The sequence below is a fragment of the Micropterus dolomieu genome, linkage group LG14 (assembly GCF_021292245.1).
Source record: "Micropterus dolomieu isolate WLL.071019.BEF.003 ecotype Adirondacks linkage group LG14, ASM2129224v1, whole genome shotgun sequence".
NCBI lineage: Eukaryota > Metazoa > Chordata > Actinopteri > Centrarchiformes > Centrarchidae > Micropterus > Micropterus dolomieu.
Genome location: NC_060163.1, coordinates 18,978,580 through 18,984,956, shown reverse-complemented (window position 1 = coordinate 18,984,956; position 6,377 = coordinate 18,978,580).

Here is a 6,377-nt window from a genome sequence, read left to right as displayed (position 1 = left end):
TGAAAACTAAAAAAAATATAACAAAAATATTTTTTTATTATCTGGACCTTTATTTTATGTGTTCCATGGAGTGTTAACTGAGAAATGCTGCATCCCTAGTTTTCTTTTGTCTGTTTCTGGAAACCTCCAATAAACCAACACCGGGGTGAAGTTAGTTTAATATTTGACGTTGGTCAGTTTTCGAGCTGTAATAGCACTGGGTCAAGCCCCGATTTCTAACAGTTTTGGGGTATGTTGGGGAGCTAATTTAAAATAACGATGCAGTTGTGAGCGTAAAGGACTGGATGACTGTCCTTTGTCGTGTATATTTGTTGTATATCCTGAATTTGGAAAGCACTTTGTTCAACAAGGTTTGTTTTTAAATAGGGTATATAAATCAATTTGAACTTGAACTTGAAAAGTCCTTTAGAAAATGCCACCATTATCAGTGACCTATTTCCTGGAATAGAAAATGTACTTTTCAAGGTTGCAATTTCAATAGCTTGCTTATTTATGAATATACTGACATCAAATCACCTCTCATGGGTCTTGGACATCCTCCCACAACTTTCACGGCTATTATTTGTGAAAAGGCCTTTAGGAAGTCCCTTAACACCATTAACTATTCTAAATGTTACAGGAACAGAGCAGCTATAACAGGACTAATGTGCCCTCTCCTCTTGGTTTGGGTTAATAGCAGAGCTGCAGAGTTTTGAATAAGTCTCTTTGCATTACAGTATCAGGGTCGGCTTGAAATAAAGGCATGAATCAGTTTTTCAGCTTTCAGCATGGTCATATTTTAGTTATGTTTCTTCAGTATTGCTGATATATTTAACCATGACATTTAAATATCAGTCACATCTGTTTGACTGTATGTCATGTGCTTCAGCCTTGCCATCTAGGAATCTCTTTCAGACCAAAAAAATTATGTGATGAGCACTAGTTCTGCTGCTCTGAGCTCCAGAGCAAGTTATTCAAATGCTGGAAATTCACTCAGGTCAATGTCATTACACACAACTGTGTAGAGAAAACGACTGGAATCCCTCCACCTTTCCTGTTATGTCTGACTGACTGATAAAAATTAAAATTTGGAGGAAACCTCTATCAGTGGTGCTGCACCAGCAGTGTGGTTTAAAAGGTCTCAAACATAAAATGCAATTTCTTTTTAATTAACCAAAAAAAGGTTTGTTAGCCAATAATCTGACATAAAAAGAGCTCATTTCAGCTGTAGGGATTCTGTGACAGTAAAGGAAACTGGTTGTGGCTTCAACTACTCCTTGAGTGGTAAGTGTGATGGAGGGGGTCCCTGATTGGGACAGAGACATCCTCTAAATGCCTTGTGTGATGTGGAGCCTATGGTTAGATGAGAAACACAGGCTGTCAGTCCGCTGTCCTTGTCTTTTGCGCTTATCCATACAGTCTTATTTTGATATGGCATCCCAAGAGCATGATATAGGTTGGTACCAAGTAGTCTGGATCCAGTAAAGTTTGGATGATCACCATCAGGTTTAAAGCGGTCTTTACAGTTAAAAAATATATTGAAATTGTCAATAAACTTTATATCATGGGTGAGGCTTGCCAAAGTCAGGAGGCCAAGTCTGCTAAAAGATTTGATTCCTTTCCTCAAAGTTGGAATGGGCTCTGATATGAATACATGTTTTGACTGACAGTTGCTCACTTTCTCTTTTAGCAGGCAAAAATCTTTTTTCAGGATCTTGGAACCAGTCTTCCTTCGCAAAATGTAAAAAGACCCAGAGTGGATAATAATGCTCACACTACATAATAGAGAGGATAACTAGCAACAGCCCTGTTAGCTCCATGACAGATGTGTCAGCTGTAGTTCAATGTCAGACTTTGCCATGCTTACATGCCCAGTCAGAATTGTGCCAGGCTTATCAGGTGTGGATTTTCATCAATACCAATGTTGCATCGGTATAGTAAATATGAAGTTATAGACAGCACGTAATTTGCTTAGCTTAGCATTAAGACTGGAAAAGAGGGTGGAAGCTAGCCTGACTCTGTCCAAAGGCAGGAAGTTACTGCACTAGTGTTGTGTCGGTAGCAATGACACTGGCTCAGAATGCTGAGACGTTGCAGTAACTTCCTTCCATTTCTCCCTTCCCTGTGTTATCTTGTTTTGTTTTCCCTGTTTGTCTCTCTCTCTGTCTGTGCCTGTGTATATATCTGTCTGGGCATGGCGCTCCTCAGCTGCTCTGTGGTTACCCACTTCCTGCATACCTGAGACTCATCCCTCTAATCAAGACTCTGCAGTATATTCTAACTCCAGCGCTTCACACCAGTGTTCGCCAGATCATTCTGTTCATCAGTGTGTTACACTACTGCTGTGTCTGATACCTGCTTTGCTTACTGCCACGTCAGGTTTTTCTTACCAACTACCAGCACCTGGATCAACTCACACTGCCTGCCTTGCTCTCCACTATTCAACTCTGCTCATCAAGTGAATTCATTTCAACACTGTGTCACAATAAATTGTGTTTAACTGCATCTCTTCTTTCAAGTCTAACTTAGGTAGAAGCAGAAGTTGTACTAAATAAAGGTCCGTTGGGAACCGCAAGAGCTGGAGTTCAAATCTTTCTGCTGTAGCTTGATGTTTACCCTACAGACATGGGAGTGGTATTTATCAGCAAAAAGACTATTCCTTTAACACAACCATGGCATACTTTCTGGACTGCATTCTTAAAGTAGAAAAAACTATCTTTCTCACTAACACCATATGAATAAACAAGACATTTTAGTAACTTCCCAGGAGGAAATAAAGGAAACACTTTCAGACCAAACAACCACCTGAAGGACATAAAAATTATATTAAATATTTAAAACTGATTATATTAAAAATATGTTGAGGTGAATGAGAATTATCAAAAAAATAAATGCTATATTACATCAATATTTAGTATGTAGGAACATAAGCTGTCAGATATGAAGTGCATCAGCTTTGTCATTCATTAGCTTTGGTACAGCGACTACAGTGTTACAGTTTTGTACTTTGTGGTTTGTTCAAAGGATTTCTGCAATGCTTGCTGTCATCAGCAGTTCCCTGATCTGATGACTGATGAGTGAGAGGCGCAGCAATGAGGAAAGTGAGAGAGAAAGAGTGAGAGATAATGAAAAGGTCCATTGTGTTTGCAAAACAAATTAATAACTAATTATTGACTTATCTTGCTGAGCTTAATCATAGAATCTACCAACCTGCAATGTCACCACCAGGTTCCTCAAGATAATTTTAATCAGAGGCCTCTTGACTCAGTGTAAGGGAAAGGTATCATTGGTGCAACCTATGGATCAGCCAATCAGCATAGCTTTTCAGCCACCATAGTTGCGTGGCTCTACAGATGGCAAGGCAGGCACAGTGGTCCACCACTGTGGTCAAGACTGAAATATCTCAACAACTGTTGGATTGTCATGAAACTATGTATGGGCATTTATGGTGTCCAGAGGATGAAACCTAATGACTCTGGTGATCCTCTGACATTTCCTCTAGTGCTACAAGTGGTTCAAGGTTCTTGTGAAATGTCTCAACATCTATTAGCTGAATTAAAAAAAAATCTGACAGAATGTGTCCTCATGACTTTGGTGATCACCTGACGTTTTTTCTAGCTCAACCATTAGGTTACAATATTAATTTGTCCATAAGGCTACTTGGGTTTATGATGAAACACCTGCAAAACTAATGAAATTCCCATCAACCGCAGCTGCTCGTTGTGTTTAGTACTAATTAGCAATTGTTACCTCACTAACACGCTAAACTAAGATGGTAAACAGTATACCTGCTAAACATCAGCATGTTAGCATTGTCATTGTGAGCTTCCAGTCTTTGGGATGAGCATGCACAACACTCATGTGACCATTTTTGTTCCTGATGTACAGTGTGTTCAAGGCAGTGCATCTGCTTTTATTGTCTGAGAGCAGGTAAGACAGCATGGCTCTTATGCAATACTGCCTTCAATGCATGTTTATATTATTTCACACATACACACAAATGTGTATCTGTGCGAACACTGTCTACGGCTGTACGTGGCCTGAAGAGAGAATCTTAGTGCTGAGCTCGTCTGAATGAAGGCCCTGACCTGAGCTTACACCTGTGGACTCTGCACAGAAGATAAGATTAGATCATGCTCCCAGGGTGCAGGTACAAAAACACACATATGCTTCAACAGTGGGACAAACACATGATTACGCAATATGAAAAGCAAACTGAATTATGTTTTATAAATACAGATACATTGATTGATTTGGTTGTTTGTGCTGTAAATCTATATTGTCACTTTGATGTAATTTGGAAGTAATCAATCGTAACCATGTTGCCCGTTGCAACTGGCACTAAGTCACTATTTCACTGCTGCAATAATGGCAGTGCTTATCTCCTCACTGTTCTGTCTTTGTACTGGAGGGCCATATAGATTTATTGTCTTATAAAAGCTGATGTCCTGATTGTTTTCTGAGATGAAACTGCACAACTTTACTTCCTTAGAACAGACAGAGAGCGAGAGGAGGAATTTGCCCAATATGTGAACATGTATATGCAATAATATTCTTATGTTTGTTCACCTCCTAGACCCGTTTAAAAATCCTTTATGTAAGTTCCTAAAGCAGGCACACACTAGATTCAATTGAAGATCTTTGATCTTTGAGCTTTGCACAAGGCAACAGTTCCATTCATCTAATTTTTATTTATCTAGATACTCTTTATCTGTACTCATGTATTACATCCACAATAAAAACAACAATCAATAAAAGACAAGTAATGATTAAATAAAAATAACTGCATGAAAAACTAGGTCTTTAATGCCTTTATTATTAATGCACAAGCTCTCCTACGTCACGCACCAGTATTTCCCTGCTAGTTTATCTTTAATGATATCATTCCCCCTGTTTCTGCCTCTCTCTGTGGTTTCTTGCCTGCACTGACACACACTGATTTATCATGGTTGTGTTTCAAAGGGTGACCACTGTCATGTCATTGGCTGACAGCCTGACAACACCCACCAAACCATAGGGGTGTGGCTGGGGGAGGAGAGGAGAGTGAGTAAGAAGAGAGAATAAGGGTGGGGGGTGGACTTAAACAAGGGCCTGTTTGGTCAGGTCACATTGCACTTTCAGTGGAAATGCATGAGAGTTTGGGTGGGAAGGATGTGAAAGTTTTATGTCTGAGACTGCCAATGTTCACGCCTCCTTTAAACATAAAACTCATGGTAGTGTGAAATGAAAACCTCCACCCACCACCATGACCTCTTCCACCTCTTATCTCACCCCTCTGGGTAATACTGGACTGGTCAGGCTTCTGAGACAACATGCAGGAACACAGATTCCCCCAACAACTGCCAGGGTCACCTTGAAAACCAGCAGGTTCACAACCAACCACGACATGAGGGTTCAGCAAACTACCCCAACATGTTAAAAAATATTTCCTAGAGCCAAGTTAATGAATAAGCTCTTTGATCACAGACCTCGTGTCATTTTCCTCAGTGACGCAAAAGCTCATATTCAACTATGACTTAATAAATGAATCACCATTTAGATGATCATGCGGTTGGATAAAAGATTATTCATAATACATCTTTTATTCTTTTCAAGCAAAGAGAGACAGAACAGGGAGTTAACATCAAGCATGGACTCTTTTTTTTATTGTAAACGATCAAAAGAACATGAGGATCAAAAAACTGACTTATTCCAGGAAAAAGAATACAAACTTCTTTAACAGATAACTCCTCAATAAACTAATTCATGCTATGTATTTGGCCAATTTATATCTCGAAAGAGGTAACTTTTGATTTTCATACACAAATGTACATATTTTGTTAGTTTCTGTATTTTGTTAGTTTCTGTATGATCTTCATCATCTAGTAAGACACATCTAACTTTTCAAACTGAATCTTGATAATCATTTTTGTCTCAAATCTGGCCAAGAAAATTGGGAAAATACCTCCAGTAACTCTAAAAAAATTTAAATTTAAAATTTATTTACATTATGTTGATTTCACAGATGCATTTCTTCATCTTCCAAAAGTTTCATTTCAGGTTGTTAGGTTTATATGCAAGATGATTGTTTCACTACAAACTAGTGCTGCATTTTATTTGATTTATTACCTGTTTTATATGTAAACACATGTATTACATGCATGTATGGAATATTACTTTCACTTACTTTTACATATATACATTACATTACATACATTTACATAATCATGAAGGAATTGTTAAATTCTGACACTCTTTTAGCATGGCCCAAATAAGCAATATGGCCACCTGGCTGAAGATGCAGTCTGTTTTGTTTCACTGACTAAAATTAAACACTAGATGGAGCTCGAGTCATTTGTTTCATGCTGTAGAGTGAGGGTGAAAATACAAACCCACTGAGGTCCACAGATTTCATTCCA